The sequence below is a fragment of the Aythya marila genome (genome assembly GCF_965140915.1).
Source record: "Aythya marila genome assembly, chromosome: 1".
Lineage (NCBI taxonomy): Eukaryota > Metazoa > Chordata > Aves > Anseriformes > Anatidae > Aythya > Aythya marila.
Window position 1 is genome coordinate 164,858,238 of NC_139042.1, and position 22,692 is coordinate 164,880,929.

The window sequence follows — 22,692 nt, forward strand, 5'->3', positions numbered from 1 at the left end:
TTCTCCATATTCTTTAATGTACAGTAGCATCAAAAATGCTTAAAGAACAGGGCCATAGAGTACAGACACCACAGAAGGAGTGTTTACTGTCTGAAATGCAGCACAAACAAAAACGTAAAGGGACAAAGATGTGACAGCCATATTCATTTTAATTATCCAACATATGAAGAAGGCTAATTTTGCAATTAAAATGCACAACCGGACAATCAGTTGCACAGCTGACTTGAGTTGATTTAAATACACATCAGCACAGATTACGGAAAAACAAAATTGGTTCTCATTATCATTCTGCACCTTGGCAGTAAATTCCTTTTTTTTTTCTCTTTTTTTCAGCATGAATACTCCCATACTTTTATAGGCAACTGGATGAACTGACAAAGATTTAAAAAAATGTTCCTCCTTTTAGGTAGCTTAGTTTTTGGCTGATATTGCTCACCACACAGCCACATGCGTGCTAGGACTGGCTTAAAAGAAGGGGTACAAACAAATTGTCAGAGATGATCTCCCTTTCTCAGGGCTGGTTTGCGCTTTGCATTCACAATATCACACACACACAGTGCAAAGCTATTTATTTCAGTATGTTTCATCAAAACAGGAATAGGATCATAAGTATTGTCTCCCCCACAATCCATTTGTCCCTTATTCAGAATATCACCTTACATGACAAATGAAACACGGGTACACATTTAAGTGCTTCCATTTTTCTGGAGCAGAGCTTTAGCAACCACTAGCTTGCTCAAAGCTCATCTAGGTAGTTATTCCATTGGTTTCACTTTATTTCAGATTCTAACCTTCAGCTCTGTTGATGAATGCCTCCCCCTCCCACCTCAGCTGGGACACAATCCCCCACCTTTAGAAATGAATACTGCATTATGTTGCAAGTTGCATGAATTAAATATATTTTAATTTTTTAAATGAATGGGCAGGCATTCCCGTATTATTAGGCATGCACACTGTGCTGAGTGTGACAACTTCAAGCTTGTTTGCACGATCTAGGTATTATATTAATATCAACTTGACTGTGGAGCCATGTTAATACCTGTACAACAGCTGTGCACAGCTAGCCAAAAGCAGAGTATTTGCCTCATTTCTTGCAGATGTACAGAAGCTTAGGAAAACCACAAAATAAGCTAAAGCTATTTGAAAATCTGAAGCCTGTTTCTCAAAAAAATCCATTTGTTTATAAAGTAATATATTTTCTGAAGTGCCTGAAGTGCCTGAGTTTCCATGCTTATTTTTAGAATTGAAAGTCAGATAAGAAACAAGTAATTTTTGAAGTATTTCTAAATGTTTCAAAGCACTTGTAGGCATAATGCATCAATTACCATGAATACATATTACACTTTTGAAGGCCAAATACTTCTTGTATAATGATTCTATTGCTGTGTTTGATCCAATCATTTAAAAATAAAATCAACCCCCCAGAACATTAGAATTCCCTCAAGGCTCCCTTTCATGATTCTATCCAAATACAGAACATATTTACAAACTGTGCTGTGTGGAGTGGAATAATACATACATACAAGGCCTATGAAGATTTCAAAGCACATCCAATCAAAATTAACAGAATAAACGTACACAATACAGTTTAGTTAGCTATATATATATCGTTTAACTTAGTTAAATGTTGGTAGACCGTGGCAATTATCAAAATAAAATTCTCCAAAGAAGGAAATAACTTCAGTCATCATGAATTGGCAAGCTAGTCACAAAGTATCTGAAGTTTATGCATGCATTTTGTAATAAACATACCCGGTTCCTTTGCTATCAAATGGTAAATTTTAATGTATGTCTTACAACTTGCATATAGCAAAATGTGGTTTTGTGGTCATATTATGAAGAAGCCCAATAGCATGTTTGAAGATGTCAGGAAACGCACTGAATTATAATATGCTTCCAGACTGTAAATGAATTTCAGATTTTTATTTCCTTCCTACTGTAATATCATAACTGATACATGATGAAGTACTAAGAGATAAATGGAGATTATAAAAAATAATTACACATCTCAGTGCTAATAGTTTACTGTTTAATCGTTTGGGGAAATCTTAATACATCGTATGCATAGTAATACTACCAAGATAGAAAAGACAGATAAAATTACTACTGTGTAATTCACAATATTTTTTTTCTGTATCTGGGTTTAACATCTTAGAAACTCTTGTTCTCTCTCTACTTTCACTGGGCAGCTCTAAATCTTGTAAAGGATTATTCCTTACAAGCAGTAGACTCATGCAGCTTACTACTAGCATTTCTGTTCTCAAATCATCAGAAAAAAAAATCATCTACTTTACACTAATGAGGGCTTCAATCTCCGAGCTACAAAAAAAAAAACAACAACACAACACAAAACAGTTGCCATGCAACAAGAACAAGATCAGCAACCTGTAACATCTTTACACACACAAACTGGAGGTGCTGCCACAGCTTGTCTCCTTTGAGCACTTGAGGCTGCTCTACTCTCTCTTAACACAGTAGCTCCTAAAGGTAGCTCTTCTTCATCTGCCTATCCAGGGCAACTCTAAGTTGTTCATGGATGAACTCTGTAACTTAAGTTCGCTTTACAGTTCTTTTATTCTCAGTCATCTCAATCATACAAGTAATTTTTTTAAAAGCAGAAAAACATGAATAATGCTTCATTCATATTAATGGATGCCCCTGGCTGCATGTGGAAAGACAATCAGAAGTGATTAAGATTAATAAGCACAGAGAAACTGAAGTCATATGGGAACAGAAAAGCTTAAGGTACTTTCTAATTATTTTAAATTAGAAAATGTCAGTATACGTAAGACAGAAAACTGAAATTGTACATGAGACAGCACGTTTGATACTGAATTTTTAATCAACACAGAAGAGGTGCTCACCAGTGGGAGGAAAAAAGACAGAACACCCAGGTGGAAAAGAGCGAAAAGAGAATTCCCAGGAATTTAAAGACAAGAGGTGCACTTTTTTTTTTTTCTTTTTTTTCTTTTTTTCTTTTTACTAGAAGGGCCTGGTGTGCTTACTGGCTAACATACTCAAAGTACAGTCAATTCCATAAATAAAAACAAGAGATCTCTCCCCCCCCCCCCCCCCCTTTTAAAATTATTATTATTATTATTATTTATTCCAAGCCAGAACACTCTTCCTCTCACTGAACCAGTACAATCTTTGCAACATGGGATGTACGTGTGAATTCAGGTCTCCCACATCCCATGCTGAAAAGGAGCTGTTTCCTCTCTCTCTCTCTCCCTCCATGTCTGAACGCTAGCATTACTTAAATACTGAGAAAGAGGCACTGACTGTTCTTCACAGGTTTAAGAGATCAGTTGGCTTGCCCAAAGCTTTTTACTTGGCTCATTAAAAAACTGAAATTACATTAAATTATATTGGCTCTTTGAAGTTATGCTAAATTAGAATAGAATAGAATAGAATAGAATAGAATAGAATAGAATAGAATAGAATAGAATAGAATAGTTCACTATGACTGGGAAAATGACTGCATTTCTCCCTCAACATGAACACCTGTTACAAGTTCAGTTATCCACAACATTATGCTCTGAGGCCTCTGCAATTCAGGGCTACATAGCTGCAGAATTTTCCACAGAGTAATTCCCAGTTTTAAAGAACTGTTTTGTAGATTAGTTTCCACCAAAAGCAAAATATGATACTAGTCTACAGGATACAAATGTCTTTAAAAGCAAGAACAGAATGTGTACTGAGGAACTATCTGATAACCTAAAACAACAGTCTGAACTCTGAAAGAAATCTCTGCCAGCCATCTGAGTACCTAGATCTGAGCACCATCTTCCATCAGAGCTCTAGATGCTTTGGTTATGTAACTCCACAACAGCAACTCTGACAAAAAAATAAATAATTAAAAAAAATATATCCAAGAACTGACTCTTTCACTGTAAATGAACAGTTACCTTTTGTTTAATTTGCCTTTCCTGTTGCCTCTTTCTCTGAAAATTTCATCATATTCAATGGACTGAAATGCACTTGTGCACAGTTTTGACCCAGGCAAAGCAGAGATGACTGAAGAACAAAATGTGGAACCCAACTGTCAAATGGGAGGAGATGGAGGTCTAAATTGGCAAGGTAACTCACCTGAGGAACAGTTCTGTAGCAGACACCTGCATAGATTACCTAACAGAATTCAGCTGCAAGATCCGTCTTTCTGGATGCTCACAAGAACATTATGTACAATGTTACCAAGACAACACGATGGAAACTGAAGACAGGGGACCAGACCATGCTGCTTGGAGACCACATTAATGAACTCTTCTGCTTAAATAATTGTAGTAGGAAACAATTCCTTTAATATATTACACTGTGTATATTTTTATACTGAATTAAATGGTACAGTTTTCTGCTTGCATAGTCCTAATAAAATATCAGCATGACCAGTAGTCCTGTGGAACTAGCACTGGCACAGGTTGCCCAGAGAAGCTGTGGATGCTTCACCCCTGGAGGTGTTCAAGGCTATGCTGGATGAGGCCTTGGCCAACCTGGTCAAGTGGGAGGTGTCCCCGCCCATGGCAGGTGTGTTGGAACTAGATGATCTTTAAAGTCACTTCCAACCCAAGCCATTCATTGATTCCATGAAAACTGAAAACGTGCACAATCTTCTTAGTTCTGCCTGTTAGTGAACTGACAGTCAGAACACTTAAGGCAATTGTATCACAACATGAAATGGTTGATTCTCCAACTCGAACCCCCTATGCTTGCATGCTATGTAACTTAGATTCCTGTAGTATGAGAAGTACACAACCAAGAATAAATAAAAAAATCCCCCCCTTGAATATGTCTCTTGACTGGCATTTTATACTGCAAATTTATATCTGAATTTTTTTCTTTGCATCCTGTATTTGTTTAGAAGAAATGGAAATCTTGCTAACTTCTGAAAATGTCAAAAAAGGTGTAGAAGACTCATTTTATTTCCTTCTGCTACAAATACTGAATAGCTACCATGGAAGCAGCTAGGAATGTTTAATGTTTAGCACAAACTTTCAGAGCGTCTGTGCTTCCGCAGCTCTTCACACCTTCACACCTTCATTGCTGTTTTTTTTTTTTTTTTTTTTTTTGATTTGAAAGCTAGATCCAAAACCAAGGTAACCCACATTTCTTTGTGTACTGAGACTGCTCCAAAGAATTTGACACAGTGAGTGCAACTTAAACATTGTTTAGGTTATTTCAAATAGATTTGGCAAAGTTCCTCGTGAAGCTCCTAGCAGGAATACTGAAATGTAGCATCATTCTCTATAAACATCATCACACACAGAGACTTAGAGGTCTGAAAAACACTTTTCTGTTTTCCTTCACAAAGACTCAAAATACCACAAAACATATGTAAATATGATATAAAAATCTATCTTTGAGCAGAGAAAACTGATTTCTAACACAAAATTTGCAGTGGCTTCCTGAATAGCTTGGGGTAGGAAAGATACTTGTCTTTCTCAATTTAATGTCTGCCAGACTGGAACAACTTTAGTTACTTCACCAGGGTTTTAAAGGAATTAATTTACTCCTGTTTGCACAATTACTTTGAAGATGAAAATTACTATTTAAATACTAAGTGCCATTTTGTATATATAAGCAAAAACAAAACACCTGTACAAATCCAAAACAAAATTATCCTCTCCCTATGTACAGATGAGTACAGGATCTGAAAGGACTATTCTTTCATTCACTGCCATGTCTCCAAAGAAAACGGCAAATGCTTAGCAGTCCTTATTTCCTAAAATCCTACGTGCCACTTATTGATCTTGTGACATGCATTGCACATTTTTCAATGTGTGCTTACTATATTTGCAACACAAATATTAAAATAAAAAAATGTTATTGATGAAGACATTGACACAAATCAAAGCAGTAATCAATTGGGCTTTTCTGGTATAAACACCTTGAAGACCTCTAATGAAAGCTTCCTTTCATTTCAACTGCTTCAATTCACAATGGTTTCATATACTCCATAAATCTTCCAAAGACAAAATGAAAGTCTTAACCTACAATTTCTGAATAGCTGTTTTACATTTCCTTTTCTCTGTCTCTTTTTTTTGTTTTCATCTTTTTTTTTTTTTTTTTTTTTTAAATAATTTAGCATGTCAAACTTTTACTTCCTTTCACTCATTTCTGCCTCCAAATAGTGACTCGGTCACCTCTATTCTGCAAAGCTGATCTCTTCCTTACTTAGCTCAGTCATAAGCAAAATAATAGAAATTACTCCATCTTACAAGAAATACTGATAACACAGATACTAGACTTCTCTCCTCCACCATCTTCTGCTTTAGCCTTATTTGAAAGAGTCAACATCTAAGACTTGCATGAATGTCAACATCTAAGACTTGCATGAATAAGACTACAGTATTCAGGTAAAATTGAGATACCAATATTTCTCACAGTTTTGTTCTTGCTTTGGAAGAATACAGACAAATATCAAATTTGGGAATATGTAATAATTTGCTAGAATATTAGAGATAAAAAGCATTTTCATATAAAGAAATAAGCCATTAGGTTTCAATCTTGGGACTTTTAAAAAGTGGTTCTCGAAAACTGACTAGCTTTCATGGACCTCCCAAAATTCTCTAGAGTAGACTCCCAGGGGACACTGCTAACTAGCTCCCCATGTTCTTTTTATAAGTCTTTGGAAATGATTTTTGTGGAGAAACAATGGCAGCTAAAGCCCTTTTCCTGCATAGATAGGAGCTATTTACTTATAAAAAAATAAATAAATAATGCAATTCTATCAGATAATGGCAATCTTATAACAATAGTACTGGAATTCAGCTTATTTGGCTGGATACTCTGCAGCCAATTTTGGCAGAAAAGAAATGCAACACCTGGCAGTAACAACTGATACAATCTCCGTATCTAAATTATACAGCGATATACACCTGAGTAATAAACCCCCCGACAGTCTCAATCTTCATCACCTTTTATTGGATGTTCTGTCAAACTTTGTTGTCCCTCCTTAAACATCACAAATTCACTTCATGCCCTGTTTAGTATGGCAAGGTCCTCTGTGTCAACTGTAGCTTTCTTAAACATGACTATTCGTACTTAGAAGTGAGACTTTACAGTATATTACTGCACGCTGCCAAGGTTTTGATCTCTGTACAGTTGTACAGTAACTTTATTCTTGTCATAGCAGATTTTTTGCACTTCTAATTTCCTAACAAGCAACTTAAAATTGCATTTAAACTCATGGATACTCATGACCAAATATCATCATCTAATAAGAAGGTACTAAAGTGAAGAATGATTTATAATCTTGCCCCCACACCTCCAACAAAAAAATAAGCAGTCATCTTCAGGTAGAAACACAGAACTTTGAATTCAGGTTCATGAAGTACAGATGAACAAGAAGTAAAAATGGCCAACTATGCTGAGGTGAACCACTCGTTTATATTCAGTGCAGTATCAATAGTATAAGTCTGGTTTTATAATATAGTTTGTGACAGCAATGCATAATATTTATCTTATTTGAATCTTATCATCAAAAAAAAAAAAAAAAAAGTCTAAGCTGAACTAGTTCTCTAGGCTTCTATAGTCCACAAAAAGAGTAAGAGGCAACTTTAGAGAGTAATCTACTTTTGGAGCTTCAAGTAGCCCAACAACTGACTCTGGCATTAAAACTACTCCAAAATACCCCCTATCTTTCTTTGCAACACACTCCTCCAAAAGACCACCTCCATCAAAAAAAAAAAAAAAGAAAGAAAAATTAAAATCAGACCATGTGTCTGAGCGTATTGTCCAAACACTTCCTGAAATCTGGCAGGCTCTGTGCCATGACCACTTCCCTGCATAGACTGCTTCAGTGCCTGACCACCGGTCTGGTGAAAAAACTTTTCCTGATGTCCAGCCTGACCCTCCCCTGTAGCAGCTTCAAGCCGTTCCCTTGGGTCTTATTGCTGGTCACCAGAGAAAAGCTGCCTCTCCACTCCCCCTTGTGAGGAAGGTGTAGATCACAATAAGGATTCTCCTCAGCCTCCTCTTCTCTATTTCAACTGCCTTTTCATCCTGGTTGGGCAGTCTGTAGCAGACTCCCATGACACCTGCCTGGTTGGCCCTCCCCCATTCTTACCCATAAACACTCAACCTGATTGTCACCATCATTAAGCTCAAGACAGTCAAAACACTCCCTAACATACAGTGCTAGGCCACCACCTCTCCTTCTGAGCCTATCTTTTCTGAAGAGACTACAGCCACCCATTACAGCACTCCAGTTGTGCAAGTCATCCCACCATGCTTCTGTGATGGCAGCTATATCCATTTTCCTGCTGCACAATGGCTTCCAGATCCTCCTGTTTGTTTCCCATGCTGTGTGCATTGGTGTAGATGCATTTCAGTTGGTTTAGTGATCCCATCACCTTTCTAGGGGGAGAAGCTCTAATTGCTACATGACCTTTTCTCAGGCACTTCCATGATTTCTAACCCATCATATCCCTTGTGTCTTTGCTGTCACATGGCTCTCCATCCCCTACCTGGCCTGGGACAGCATACTGAAGGGCCTTGCTAGCACATTGTCCTGCAGCCACTGACATATCACGCTCTGGCTTATCTCTAGTGAGCCTGTTTTTATCCCTTTCCTCCTTCAAATCTAGTTTAAAGATCTCTCGGTGAGCTCTGCTAACTCCTGAGCAAAACCCCTTTCCCCCTTTGAGACTGGTGAACCCCGCTGTTGAGAGCAGGCCTGGGGTCATGTAAAACAACCTGTGATCAAAAAACAAAACAAAGTTCTGCCAACAACACCAAGCTTGGAGCCAGGGATTGATCTGCTGTCATTTCCTGCTTCTCCTCTCATCATTCCCTGCAACTGAAGAGAGAGAGGACAAAGCTACTCGTGGTCCTGATCCCTTGAGTTGTCGCAAAGCCCTGAAGTCTTTCTTGATTGCCCTTGCACTTCTTGTTGGAACTTCCAGGTTACTCTGGAGTATGTATTTTCATACGAGATACAGATAAAATATACAAAACCTTAAAGCAAATGTGTAAGCAAGCAGCTTTTACATCAAAGAAGCACAGTGAAAATATTCAAAGATAATTAGAAGATAATGAGTGTGTCTCCAATTAGTATCTTGCACATGAATGCATTTTCTTTGAAAGCACAAGCCATTGCTGACAATAACAGCTAATAGTTAAGTGGGAGTTACAGAACAGATAAAAGTTTATGATAGAAGAAAGCAAAATATTGTATAAGTAAAAACCACAAATTGTATTTTCCGAAGTTTTTTAAGACTCATGTTTACATTCAGGACACTCCTGTTAAGCACTGTTAAATTTACATTGCATTGTATATCCTGTAACTAGGCATGCTAAACACAAAATTTCAGCTTTGATTTAAAAATTAAATTTATGAACTTATTAACTTTATAAAGTGTTGAAAAACTCTGTTAAGTGTTCTTGTTTTAAAAACAGGGCTAGCAATACCCCAATGTCTTAAAAGGCTTGCCAAAAAGTTAAATCAGTGTGTTTTCCTCTAGACCAAAACCAGAATTCCTCCTTTTGAATTCCCTGCTTTAATAATCCGGCCTGGATCTGCAGGATCTAGAGGAATCCTATGTTGTGGGAAGGACAGGGACCAGCTCTTTGGGCAACTTATGGTTCAAATCCATCAAAAAGAATACAAGAGCAAAGTGCCATAAGCCTAACAAAGTCTAAGAATATGAAATTATCTTCTCCTATCAAACAGTATAACGAGAGAGATAGCAATGGTTATAAAATGTCCTGCTGTGAACAAATCATTACAATCCACTTAAAACTTCACAGCATGTCAATGCACCTATTATTGCAATTGTCTATCACTGCAACACATTTAATGGGGAAGAAGGATCTTAAAACTTCTCTAAGTAAACATGTTCTACATTGCCATTTTGAAAACCTACACTCCTAACATAAATTTCAGTTCAATCCAGACTTTAAACCCTATTCAAGAGTCCAGTGGACTGGATGTGAAGTACCCCCCTAATGCAGGGGACAGATCAAGGTCCCTAGTGGCCCTAGCACAACCTAAGTTGTTCAGCAAAGTACGTACCTTTTCATACTCCAAGCACAGAAGAAACCACATTGCCCCAGAGCAGGAGCATTCACATGGGTAATAATCTCAGTTACATTATTCAAGATTAAAAGATAATAAAAGTGTTTTTAACTCTGGAATATATATACCAGTTTTTACTGGCAAAGAAAGTCTCTGCATCACATTAAATAAGATTCCCCCCCCCCCGCCCCCACCTTTTTCTTTTTTTCCTGAAAAAACAATGAGGAGATTAATTTGTACTTCTTTACAGAAACTGGAAATAAAGAACTCTTACTAATTCTTAATGCACCTGGAGACTGTAGACACTTAAATATGTAATAAATAAATAATTAAATAAATTTTATTTTCTCTCCCTTGTTATCTTTGTTCTTCTCCACTGAACAGATTTTATCTTGTTCATGACAATCCAAGCACTTGAGGTTTGGGTGACAGAGCCAGAAATGCAGAACATTAAGAGCAGCTCAGCTCCTTCTCCCAATGCAGGTGAAGGGGAGCTTCACAAAGACTCTTCATAAATTCAGCTCGAGACTCCAATAGGCCATACATAAACTTTAATAGCACAGAGTAGGGCGTAGCAGAGAGCACTGCATACTGTACTTCAATTGTCCTAGATTCTGAGTCTTAATCACATCTCTAGCAGCACGTGCGACACATGAATTATGTGAGAAAGCATTTCTTTCTAACAGCTTTGAATTTGCTACTTTAATTTCACATCCCCTTGTTCCTGTGTTATGTTTCTGTGTGAGATAGAAACTAGCAGTTACTAATTGACTGTATATCCATTATTTCTGAACAGATTTTAGGCAGCCTTGTATTTCTTTCTAAAGCAAGCACATTAATATCTGTTATCAGACGAACATGCTTCAGTCTCCAGACTCTGTCGGTATAAAATGGCAGAACATTCACAACTGACCTAAGGCAAAGAAAGCCAATTACACTATGGAACACAAGCTACAAATTTTTACTTGTTTCTTAATCTAATCTGCAGTGTTATTGCCTCATTTCGTGCACAACTGTCAGTTGTCAGTCATTTGGAAATCAGACCTACACAGTTCGTAAGAATTAAGTCACTTAAAAGATGAAGTGTGATTCCAAACAGGGGAAGAGTCAATAGGTCAACGTTACAGAGTTACCTTGTGAAGATGAGAACAGATTCCACAAGCCAACCAGAATACACCCAGGTCATGGAATTTGGGTGTTCGCTGCTTTTCAAACACAACAGGCAGCAATATGATTAGATGGCCAGCTTAACAGCACTGTGAGTTGTCAAAAAAACAGGCCTGCTACAGATCCTGTAGCAATATGTGGTTGAACAGGGCTTTTATCCTGTAGTAATACAAATTACAAATCTCTTTTGGTGTTTAGCATAAGTCATGTTTAAGACTCAGGTGATGTTTTGAAAGCAAACAAATTTCAAGATTTGACTCCAAAATCCAACAAGGATTTTGAAGCAGGCACACTATAACCTTTGGAAACATCACACATAATTTTGTTTAGTTGTGAGTGATGCCGCCAACATTAATTTTTAACAGGGACCTATTTAACTTATTTCAAAAGAACAAAAATCTGTTCATCATTCAATTTACTCCTGTAAATCAAGTACTCCCTTGTATGCTGGAAGCTGGCATTGTCCACCACCCCTGTACCTTAACAGCAGTAGTCTTTTTTTTTTTTTTAATCAGATTTAAAAATAAATCGCCTTAACCTATTTCAGTTTTTAATAGAAGTTTTCAGGAATTAAAAGAAACATGGTGGTACCCTCTTTCAGGGATGCATTCCTAGCCATTTTACTTAGTCTTAGAGTCTTAGTCTATAGTCTTAGAGTAAATAGGAATACATTTTACTCCAGGTGGGAGAAAGATATCTCACTTCACAGAGTCTGCACCAAATAATGGAGAAGGATGTATCATAGATCGAGAGTATCAAGTAAAAGTAAGTCTTAATCCAAACTGAAACAGAAAATTATCTTGACCTTGGATGGAAAAGTCCACCTAAATAACACCCAAAAGCAAGAATTTTCCTAGAAAGAAAATTTCAATCACCCACTGGATTTGATTTTTTAAGAACTGAAGCTTAACCTATAAAATAATACTCACTGTAACTAGCTGGACATTAGTATTGAAATCATTATAGGATAGCCAGTCTAATTTAAGCACCTTTCCCAGTTCAATAATATACACCACAGTATCACACATAGCCAGGAAGTTAGAGCCATGACTAGATGTTTACAGTAAGATAATCCTTATCTAACATGGAAGGAAAGGCACGTAGAAGACTGTCAACACTACACTAAGAAGACTTATAGCACTACACTGGGATTCAGAGAACAGTCACCAGACTTGCCTTTTTTACCCACAGGTGCAAAAGGCTTTGGATTTTGCATAAAAGTGACTAAAGACAATCCACAAGAATACTAGATACTAAATGCTTCACTAGAGGAGAAGTTGCATACCAAAGGATTGCATAGCCCAAAGCTGCATTAATTATGAGATGAATAAATCTGTGCACAAATGGAGAAGCTCATGAACTACACACTGAGTAGGACTGGTGAAATACCTCTTTATATCTGGGGCAACTGCTATCAGCATAGGGACTCTAACTTGCCTGTAATTCTTTGGTCAGAAAATGCAACAACTTACAGAGCAGGTTAGCAGATTTTCTAGTCAATTATTACTCTAATTACACACTGACTCATTTTAGTTACTGCCTAAAAAAATGCTGAGGAATAGCAATTAAATTTTCTAGAATCTGTATCATTTTCTTGTCACTAAACATCATAGAAGAATAGGGCATTAGGGTCCCAAATGAGTTTGTTCCCCATTTCATGGAAGGGAAACGATTGATGACAACACTCAACATGGAAGAAAGTAATGATGAACTTGTAATGAATACCTGAGGAATAAATCCAGCTTATTGATAAACAAAACTTCCCAGAGCAATTATGAGAGTGGAGGTCTAATTAAGCTACATGGCTTTACATCTTCCTTTTCTCTTTGGAGAAGTGTGATAAAAGATGTTCATGACTGAATACTGAGCAAATTATTCAGGTCCAAGACTGTATCTGGTCTAAAACCACATATTTTTCTTTTTTAGAATATTTGGCGTACAATACTGAAACGTGATTTGTAGAAGTACTAAACACTCACAGATGCATCAAGTCAGTGTGAGAGGCATTTTAACCACAAAATACTAATAAAGTATTTTAACCATATGATTCTAAAAACTCAGATATAGTGGTAGTTCAATGGCTCAGTCTGAGTATGCAAAATTAATAGAAGACTTTGACCTTAATCTCTCTGTGCCTCAGCCTCTCATCTGCAAAACACGGATAATACCACTCTCTCATCTCACAAGGGATTTGTGAGGATGAACTCAGTCATGATGTTGAAGCATGAGGTAGCACAGTGATAAACACTTTAAAAACAGCATGAAATAGCAACATATAACCATAAGCAGTAACTAAATTTTAGGGAGATAAATATTGACTAGCTGCTGATTAAATGAACACTGAAGATCCTGTGAACTCAGAGAAGTGGGAGGTCATGTGGGAAAACAGTACGGGATCATGTAATCCAAGTCTGTATTAAAGGGTATGAGCACAGTGGAGTAAAATGAAGATTGAGTAAGCAATCTTAACTCACTAAGAATTCTTAACCTCAGAGTCTTCTTTTTAATGAGCAATTAAAGAGTCATCTTTTTAATAGCTTGCCTTTCCTCCAAACTATCAATATAAATTCACAAGCAAATACACGTACACCTAGACTATATTTGAATTCTGTTATACAGAGGTGGGCAAAGCCCCAGACATTGCTATTCTTAGCTCATCCAGTCTGCTTCTGTAAGAAACTGCTTCCAGTGTATCCTTAGTTCACCTTTTCAGAGAGTACTGCTTTCCCAGGGCTGCCTCAGGGTCCTGCTGACGGATTGCTCTAATTGTAGTTGGTGAAGTAAAGAGGGCAGCTACTTCATGCTCTGCTAGCACGCGGAAATAGGCACCAGCATCTGGCATTCCCACAGGCTTCCCCTATGGAGAGAATAATTTAAAATGTCACAGGATAAAAATACTTCATAATTCCTTGACAGTCCAAGGCTTGAACATGTAATAGTAGCGGTAACACAGCAACTGAAGTAATTTCAAGTAAGACTTTAAAGAAGGATTTGTTAAAAATAATAATACAGTAAGTGTACTCACTTGCAGGAATAAATTTCACAAGCTTTGGGCACAATCTCTTGAATGACCAAAGGACATACTAGCTGCTACTAAGAAAAATAGGACAAATGGACAAGCAAATGAAAAGACAGCCTCAAACAGCTTTTATTACACTGCCAGCAGAGGGAGTCATTCCTTCATTTGTCCTTACTGTGAAACGGGCTGTAAAACGTTCAGAGTCCCACGGAACTAAGAGTCTCCGGATGTAGTGGCACTTCAGTCATATACCCTTTGCACAGGGCTGCAGCTCGTAACACCAGCTTTTTGTCACTTAGAATTTGTCTCTCGTTTCTGGAAAAATTCCCACTCAGCTGCTTACAATTGGCTTATTGACATCATTGTGCTGCTACTGCATGCAAAAACTGGAGAGAAGCCAAAGACCCCTTTAACTGTGTTAGTGTGGTATCTGTTATTTTTTGTTTGGTTTGGTTTTAGAAAACTAAACATTGTCTTGAGCTACAGGGCATAGTCAGGAAAATTGTAAACAGAAGTAATTGGACATGACAAATTGTCCACTGGTAAATAATAATAATAACAAAAAATAATCAAAAATATTTTTCTGTGGTTCTGCAAATATGAAAAGCAGTCAGCACAGGATCACCTAACAACAGTCTTTCTGTATGTGTTACTGGAATGAATGAATTGCTCCATACGTATATCAAAATGATGAAAAGATGTTGTTAAAGTGGAATGATCTTTAGCTGTACAGGTATTGCTACATAACCTTTTCGCTAGAAAGGCCAAGCTTGGAAGATGAACTTTGACAAAGCACACAAACAAGATAGGAGAGACAAACGCTTTTCATAATGCAAAACAGCTTTGTCAATGCGTTATGCAGGAAACCATGAATAAAGAGAAAGTTTCACCACTGAAAATGTCACCAATTTTACAGCAGTTTACCATTCACAAAACAAATTTATACCTCCACCAGCTTTGTGTAAATGCAAATTTGGAGCGTGTCCTTCCTAACAAGTGTCACCCATGTTCATGTATTTTATTACTTTCAAGAGCTGCAGGCACAACTTTGAATTCTTTACCAGCTATAGGCAGTATGGTCTGGAGATCTGCCAGTAACGTTCAAGAAACGTTTATTTTTTTACTTTTTTTCCTCTAAAGCAGCACATTTGCAATAAGACAAACACAATACAATAGATAGATTAATAGGTTCAGTGAAAAAGAAAGTAACATGCAAAACTCTAATTAATACTTTTCAATTTGCTAAGATGCAAATGGAACACAGGCATTTGAATACCTTGAAGAGTTTACTAAATCCCGTATTTTTATTGCAGTAAGAAGGCACTAATTGTAAATGCCTTTACAAAAACACACACAAATCAGGTTTGTTTCCCCATCCCCAAACAGCAAACTGCCTGCTGGCTGTGATGCAGGCTTCCAGGACTTCGTCTCTTTCCAGCTGCAAGAGCAACAATGGTCAGCTGGCAATTTCCAGAGTGCAGGATGCCCAGCCAAGGATGGATACCTACTGCTGGCTTTGCAGCCCTACAGTGAGCTACTGCTGCTGAGAGCAGTGCCAGAGCGGAGGTTGGCCACAAAAGGAAAAAAAGCAGGGCAAACCAGAAGGCACAACTGAAGAGTCTCTCTCTTTTTTTTTTTTTTTTTCTTTTTTTTTTCTTTTAAGGATAGAGGAGGTGATGAGTGATAAGAAGCAAATGAAGAGAGTATAAACAAAAACAAAACAAAACCAACCAACCAATAACAACAAAAAGAATTCACAGTCAAAGAAGTAGGGAGGAGTATCATTAATGCCAAAAACTTTCTTTTTACTAATAACCTGTCCTAGATTCCCAAAGAGGCATGCAAAAGATTTGTTTACTGATTTTTTTTTTTTTTTGTTCCATATAACACACAGTTCCCAAAGAAAAATCCTTCATCAGATTTTCTGTCCTTAAGACTTCTCACACACATCTTCATCGTAACTTTCATGTTATGATGTCATCCAAGTGTTCATCAGTATTTGTGGATGAACCTCTTTATTCAAGTTCATGTTATCTCCATATAATATTCACTATACCTGTAATAATCTCTGAAGGAGTTAAACATTGCGTCACTAAAACAAATGGACTTTGAGCAAAAATTCCAAATTTCCATAAAATTCTCATTAACTAATTAAGTAATTGACCTAGTACCACTTGTAGTCCTCTTGGACAGAAAAGAACAAGCAAACAAAAACCTAACTGTGAGGCAAACTGAAATTGGTTACTTTGCCTATAATAATGTAGCCTGCAATTCTTAAGCAAATGACTTTCTAGAGCCCCTACAAATGCTGTGTGGCCTCTAGTACACCCAACTCCCCCCTCTGGGCTTGGATGCAAGTGCTCCAGGCCAGGATTGCTATGGTGGGGCTGTGTAACCTGTGGTGAGAGAGCTGCAAAGAGCTGCGAGGAGCTTCCTTCGTTTCAGAGGCAATGCACGCTCAGGCCTGGGCCCTTGGTGCCTGGCCAAGCCATGCTGCAGCACTGCTTGGGCCTTGCACCTCAAGCAAGCTCCAGCTAGCCCAAACCCCGACCTCAGCTTCACTTTGGAGAAGTGCAATTCTCAGATAGAGGAGAAAAACAAGTAAAACAACAAAGAACTGTGGAAGTAAAGGAATAGAAAATTCCCCTGACAGTCAATTGGAAATAGTTCCCAATAAGGCAACACTTAGAAGTTTCATTTAGGGAAAAAAAAATCTGGCCTAGCTGCAAAATATTCTTACTGATTCTGCAGAAAATGCTCTCCAGTGCCTTGGCAGATGTTCACAGTTTAGCAAATGCATAAACAAAAACTGACGTAGGCAAAACAAATCTGAGACAGAGCAAATTAATTTCAGATCACAAAAAAACTACAAGTAAAATCACCAAATTGTGTTATCATTTATCATACAAAAAATGGTAAAGAGTACTGAAAGATGCCACGAGAGGCCTATTATCACATGCAGTTTTGATTTTTAAAAAGTCACTGCTATAAAAAGTACAGCGCAAGGTAATTGAATTCAAAATATGCTGACAGGTTGCTGAGTCAAGTGGGGAATGTTAGCAAATGAGATGACTCCACTGCACTTCTGCAGGGATCAGCTCAAGACCTGATGCAATATTTGCATCAATACTGAAGATGAAAACATTAAAAAAAAATCACTGTCAGTAGTATCCATGGTTGGCAGGAATTGAGATGGTGGTGATCAAGAACAAGGCAGTCAGGAAGAGAGTGATCTGCATCATCCAGTGTTAAAAAAGAGACATAGGAGCAGACACTTCTTGAATCAGATAAGGGGATTCAGGTAGAAAAGACTTTCTTTTAATAACCTACCAAGAGACTCAGAATGACAGACAGATAGGAACGTCTTTCTCTCTGGAAGTACCTAGGCTGAACATGTAATTTATCAAATGTCTACCAACTGAGCAGACATCTTCAGGCAGAATGTGTTGATGGATAATGCATGATTATGAAAGAAAATTCATAGGCAGCCAGGATGATCAAGGGGATAGAAAACTTCTCCTGTGGAGAAAGTCTGAAGCCATTGGGATGGATTACTTGAGAAAAAAGACATGTTAGAAAAGCTATAATAAAATAACCAACTACGCAGCAGTAACAGCTCAGCAATTCCTTTTCTGCCTGACTCCTAACAACATGGGGCTATTCAATTAAAGATAAACTTCAACTCATGATGAAGAAATTCTCTCTGCATAGCAAATATTATACACGAAGCTCAATGCCACTAAACTCTGCTGACACCAAAGAGGTATCAGGATTCAAAAGAAAATATTCATAGAGGTATTCCTCCTTCTGCTGCCAGCCCTGCTGCCAACCCCTCACTATGGACTTGAGATGACACATCTTACTGAATTTATTCCACAAATATGACCAACATCGACAATGGCAGAACTGGCAAACTCCAGGGACAGTGCTTTCTTTGGAAGCTGATAATGGCTTACAAGAACTGTAGCAAGGCTGGACGCCCCTAAGTAGCTAAGAAATGTGGCAAAGTAATTGTAAACCTGGACCCTTCTGTTGCTGCGGCTGCTGTGTAGGCTGTAGGCTTGTTGCAAGAGCAGTGACTGGAAAGACCCCTGTGAGAGCTGTGAGGAAGTCTCCCCAAGCACAGAAACGTCTCACTATAGCTCTGTGTGGGACTACAGCTCCTTCTCTGTCCTACATCAGTCAAAGGAAGTCCTCAAGGCATGACTCCTTGGCAGGTATGGGCACCGTCCTATTTCCCCAGCTCTAATTCCATGTCCAGAGCATTGCAGTAATGACAATGCTGCCTTTTTCCTGGCATTTCAGATCACAAGAAGAAACTAGACTTTTTCTTCCTGCTTCCCTTTTGCTTGGGATCCAATCCTCACAAACAATCCACAGTGGGCTGTGAGACTTCAGGTAGCGTATTTATAGCTGAAGTCTGTCATTCTTTAGAGAAAAACAATCCAGGACAGATAAAAAACATACTTGTTGTATTCAAAGGAATTCATTACTGTTGTCACATTCCTGACAATGGTTTGGTAGCAAGTAAAAACTGAAAGCATGTGGTTTCCATAGCAATTATTAAAACAGCAAGTTGTCAAATGACAAGACGTCATTTAAAAATAAACAAATCATTCTAAGAAGTGTCGCTAAGAAGTCAGTCCAGTCTATATTTACCTGTGGGCAAATGTGATGAGTTCTCCTTTTCTCTTACCTGAAGAACATTGCTGTTCCTCCCTAACCAAAACTTGGCATTAGGCTATCTTCAGGAAAAACTGACTACAAATTTATGAATATTCACTGTTAAGGGAATCTTCTGACCAGAGGAAAAATTATATGCTATTCCCTTTCATAAATATCATTTTCCTCCCTATGTGTACAGAATTCTTTTCTTCCCATTTTTAGTCCTCAAAAAGAAGTCACTGATGTCATGAATATTGTCTGAAAGCTCCATTGCTGGCATCCTAGAGACAGAAAGATGGGAAATGTACTATTACTGTTTAATAATGATCTCACTGAGAGCAAAACCACAAACCAGGCACATAGGTCAACCAGAGACTAATTCTCCTTCTTTATTATTGAAGAAATATGATTTTTACATATTTTACAAAAACAACACACTTTAAATTCAGAGGTACTTTTTTTATTTATTTATTTATTTTTTTTTTTTTTCACAGTAACCATTCTGATCCTCACACATTTGCACAGAGATAAAGCTCCTCTGTAAGACAATCATGTAAGAGTCTACTGAAGGAACACATTCTTTCCTCATCATTTTTTCTTGTGTTACTTTATACCCTCTGGAATGAGAACATCTTCATTGCAGTATTCATTTTAGTGATTCTCTTCTGACAAATGCATGCAACAATTTTAACGTTCTCAGTGGTAAAGAATAGATACTATAAAACTATCAAAGTCTTTTTCTTAGGTCTGGGAAAATGTCACTTATCCACAACACTTTCCACTTCTACTTAACTAGAACAGTGGTGATGAGTTAATCCCTCTGGAATAAAGAATCCAATTAACACTATTATGTGCTTAAACATTAATTAGAGTATAATAATTTAATACTCAAGCTAATATAATATTTGATTCTATGAATGTGTACTTCTGCTACTGGCTGAAGTTTTTGCTCTGTGTTATTCAGAATATCAGAAAAGTCAATCATGGTGGTCTCCAGCCTTAAAATTAAGTCCACTGTGAAACTATTGCGTGTGTGTGTTTTTTTTTATTCATAATAGAAAATGGAACTATTTAATAAAAGAGTTAAACTTGAAAAGGAGTAACAACCATTTCTTTTTTCTTTTCTCTTTTTTCTTTACTCTTTTTTCTTTAATCTTTTTTCTTTGTTTTTCTAATGAAAGACATTTATTACTGGAATTCTCTGTTTAATTATTTGTAGAGATCCTTAAGCCACTGAAGCCCCCCAAATTGTAGACTAGAGCACTGAGCACCTTGAAACGAAGTAAAGATGAAGATGGGTTTGGAAGGTATGCAACATTAGGTAAATTGTCCAAATCACCAAATCAACATAGAAAAATGCTTAATTTCTTTATTTTCTGAACTTCAGTTGAGCTCACACATTCAGTATCAATATACTCCAAATAGGTATGTTATGTATTCACTGCCTCCAAAATCTCTTAATTAAACAGCAAAGGAGCCTGAGTCACTGTCCCTGTGGGTGTTCATGGAAAGGTTGGACATGGTGCTTAGGGACATGATTTAGTGGGTGTTATTGGTGGTAGGGGGATGGTTGGACCACATGATCTTGAAGGTCTTTTCCAACCCTAATGATTCTATGACTCTATGACTCTATTATTCATAAACTAGATTTCTAAAAAGAAAATTAAAAACAAAACAAAACAAAACACAAAACACAACATTTTGACTAGTGGATGGAACAGATGAACAAATCAACTAAAAACTCTGGATAAGTAAATACACTTAGAAATGTAAAAAACACAAACACAAAGGTGAGAAAAGAGATTAGTATCTATATAGGTATATTTACATGGCATTTATGTTTACCTTGATGGACATACATGTACACCTGCATATGCGAATGCACATGCACGACATGCTGACACTGCAAGCACCAGCTCCTAGCAGCATATGCTGAGATTTATCACATTCATACACAAAAAAATAAGAATTCAGTCTACAGATTCTTTAGTCAAAGCAGTCAATGGTTCACTCCTTCATGTACTCCAAACCCAGAAGTGATCTGAACTGGAAGACTATTGCACATCACAGTTAGCAATCCATTTAACAGTTGACCTGAGGCCTGTGCTGTGCTGCACATAAAATTTGGTCCTAAAGGCTGGGTTGTGTTGCACATAACCCTTGGCTGAAGGACAAACTTTGCCAGCTAATCCTAATGGAGGAGCTTGTCTGTAGCCCTCTTGGCCCTGGCTACCAGAAAGGCCTTGTCATTATTTTACAGTGAAGCAGCATGTTCTCATGTGAACATATTTTTGTTTAACAGCAGCAATAATGAAGAGATTTTATTTTACAATGCTGCACAATGAGCAGCATCAAAAGGGACATAAAATTATCTGTCCCCTTTCCTCCTAGTGTTAGCTTGAGTAAATGGTATTTTAATCAATAACATACACCTTACTTACAGGGAGCACATATTAAATGCTAGCACCAGTGCTTCTAGCATTCCCTGCAATTTGTTTGTTTGTCTATCTCCTAAATTTGCCCAGTTCTACCCCATGTGAGTAAATCCAAGTGAAGGAAGAAAACAAAGATTTCTAGCTTGTGTGGAGACCATATACCAGAAATTTAACCTCATTTATTAACCTATTCTTTCCAACACACACACACACAAATTGTCATCAACTGGAAGTTCAGCAAATAATAGAAGTATTTCCTAGAGTGTATTTCACTTCTTGAATTTTGAACATACCTAACATTAACTCTTATCACCTATACAAATCATTTAAGTTGCTGGGAAAATAGGTTCAAGATTGAGGGATGGCTTCTTAGTACTTAAACATAGCCTGCAGTGATGGCCACACATACTTTTAAGCCTTCATTTCCAGAAAACAGGACAAGGTCAAAATAAGTAACAGATTTTTGCTTAAAGATACTGAATTTCCAAAGATATTTTTTTCCAAAGATCTTGCAGAGCTTTTACATAGCATACATGTGTAACAGCGAAGATCATTACCACTTAAAGGAGAAAGACAAATGGAATCTTGTGGGACATTGTGTGCAAAACACGGACTGTTTTTCTTCACCTCTCCACCTCAGAAAAACACAGGTGAAAACTGGATACCGAATATATTCGTATGCAAAATTTTAGCTTTAGTTAATTTTTAAGAGCCAAAGCTTGTTCACAGTCATCTCTTCTGCCAACCCATTGTGCTAAAAGGAGTGTCTGGACTGTTTGTCATCTTCACAGGAAAGTGATGCATTCATTTAAAACTTTCATGCTGAATGATGACGCATTAAACAAGTCAGTAAACTTCATCTTTACCGAAAGGAAACTGAGTTTGAAATTAATAATAACCATTTGTTTAAGTTTCCTCCAGTTGCTGCAGTCATTGGCTGGGAATATTACAGTATGTGAGATTCTCTCTGTCTTAGCTGTTTAGGAAAAAAATAACAAACCACTTATTGTTATCACTCTGTGTACTTTAATATTTAATATAAAATACTTGTTTTCCAGGCCTGCTTTCCTGAGAGATTATTGAAAAATCAATTCAAGGCCTAGATGCTAAAAAAAACAAAGTTATTTGCCTCAGACCTTACAGATCACAACGTGTAGAAGAAAAACACCCTAACAAAAGATCACTTTCTGTTTCATATAACAGCTTAACACTTTACCTGGAGTCTTCCAGTGAAGAGAAGAAATCAGTTAAACTACGAAGACGAGACCAAATTCCATACCATATTTTTAAGACCTCAAAGTTTGCTATGCTTTTAAACATTTTATTATTTTATTTTATTTTATTTTATTTTATTTTATTTTATTTTATTTTATTTTATTTTATTTTATTTT